Below are 2,419 nucleotides of genomic sequence, written 5' to 3'. Positions count from 1 at the left end.
ATCCCGGGGATGCAAGGCTGGTTCAACATATGCAAGTCTATAAATGTAATTCACCACATAAACAGAACCAAAGACAAAAACCACATGATTATCTCAATTGATGCAGAGAAGGCCTTAGACAAAATTCAACAGCCTTTATGCTAAAAACTCTCAATAAACTAGGTATCAACAGAACGTATCTCAACATAATACAAGCTATTTACGACAAACCAACAGCCAATATCATACGGAATGGGTAAAAACTGGAAGCATTCCCTTTGAAATCTGGCAATAGACAAGGATGCCCTCTCTCACCACTCCTATTCAATATCATACTGGAAGTTCTAGCCAGAGCAATCAGGCAAGAAAAAGAAATAAAGGGTATTCAAATAGGAAAGGAGGAAGTCAAATTGTCTCTATTTGCAGACGACATGATTGTATATCTAGAAGACCCCATCGTCTCAGCCCAAAATCTCCTGAAACTGATAAGCAACTTCAGCAAAGTCTCAGAATACAAAATCAATGTGCAAAAATCACAAGCATTCCTATACACCAATAACAGACTTAAAGAGAGCCAAATCAAGAACGAACTGCCATTCACAATTGCTACAAAGAGAATAAAATACCTAGGAATACAAGTAACAAGGAACATAAAGGACCTCTTCAAGGAGAACTACAAACCACTGCTCAATGAAATAAGAGAGGACACAAATAGATGGAGAAACATTCCATGTTCATGGTTAGGAAGAATCAATATCGTGAAAATGGCCATACTGCCCAAAGTAATTTACAGATTTAATGCTATCCCCATCAAGCTACCAATGACCTTCTTCACAGAACTGGAAAAAAACACCTTAAACTCCATATGGAACCAAAAGAGAGCCCGCATAGCCAAGTCAATTCTAAGCAAAAAGAACAAAGCAGGAGGCATCACACTACCGGACATAAAACTATACTACAAGGCTACAGTAATCAAAACAGCATGGTACTGGTACCAAAACAGAGATATAGACGAATGGAACAGAACAGAGGCATCGGAGGCAACACAACATATCTACAACCATTCAATCTCTGACAAACCTGATAAAAACAAGCAATGGGGAAAGGATTCCCTGTTTAATAAGTAGTGTTGGGAAAACTGGCTAGCCATATGCAGAAAGTAGAAACTGGACCCCTTCCTGACACCTTACACTAAAATTAACTCCAGATGGATTAAAGACTTAAACATAAGACCTAACACCATAAAAACCATAGAAGAAAATCTAGGCAAAACCATTCAGGACATACGCATAGGCAAGGACTTCATGACCAAAACACCAAAAGCATTGGCAACAAAAGCTAAAATAGACAAATGGTACCTAATCAAACTCCATAGCTTCTGCACGGCAAAAGAAACAGTCGTTAGAGTGAATTGGCAACCAACAGAATGGGAAAAAAATTTTGCAGCCTACCCATCTGACAAAGGGCTGATATCCAGAATTTACAACGAGCTAAAACAGATTTACAAGAAGAAAACAAACAAGCCCATTCAAAAATGGGCGAAGGATATGAACAGATACTTTACAAAAGAAGACATACATGAGGCCAACAAGCATATGAAAAAATGCTCATCATCTCTGGTCATTAGAGAAATGCAAATCAAAACTACATTGAGATACCATCTCACACCAGTTAGAATGGTGATCATTAAAAAATCTGGAGACAACAGATACTGGAGAAGATGTGGAGAAATAGGAACACTTTTACACTGTTGATGGGAGTGTAAATTAGTTCAACCACTGTGGAAAACAGTGTGGCGATTCCTCAAGGACCTAGAAATAGAAATTCCTTTTGACCCAGCAATCCCATTACTGGGTATATATATAAAGGATTATAAATTGTTCTACTATAAGAACACATACACACGAATGTTCACTGCAGCACAGTTTACAATAGCAAAGACCTGGAATCAACCCAAATGCCCATCAATGATAGACTGGACAGTGAAAATGTGGCACATATACACCATGGAATATTATGCAGCCATCAAAAACGATGAGTTTGCTTCCTTTGTAGGGACATGGATGAACCTGGAAACCATCATTCTCAGCAAACTGACACAAGAACACAAAATCAAACACCGCATGTTCTCACTCATAGGTGGGTGTTGAACAATGAGAACACATGGACACAGGGTGGGGAGCACTACACACTGGGGTCTGTTGGGGGGAAATAGGGGAGGGACAGCAGGGGGTTGGGAGTTGGGGAGGGATAGCATGGGGAGAAATGCCAGATATAGGTGAAGGGGAGGAAGGCAGCAAATCACACTGCCACGTATGTACCTATGCAACAATCTTGCATGTTCTTCACATGTACCCCAAAACCTAAAATGCAATATAAAAAATAAAATAAAATAAAAAAAGCTTAATACAGGCAAGTTAGGATAAGGTTGCTGCATTGG

Source organism: Aotus nancymaae, unplaced genomic scaffold, assembly GCF_030222135.1.
Source record: "Aotus nancymaae isolate 86718 unplaced genomic scaffold, 86718_ANA_hifiasm-v0.15.2.pri h1tg000020l, whole genome shotgun sequence".
NCBI lineage: Eukaryota > Metazoa > Chordata > Mammalia > Primates > Aotidae > Aotus > Aotus nancymaae.
This window is presented reverse-complemented; position numbering follows the sequence as displayed.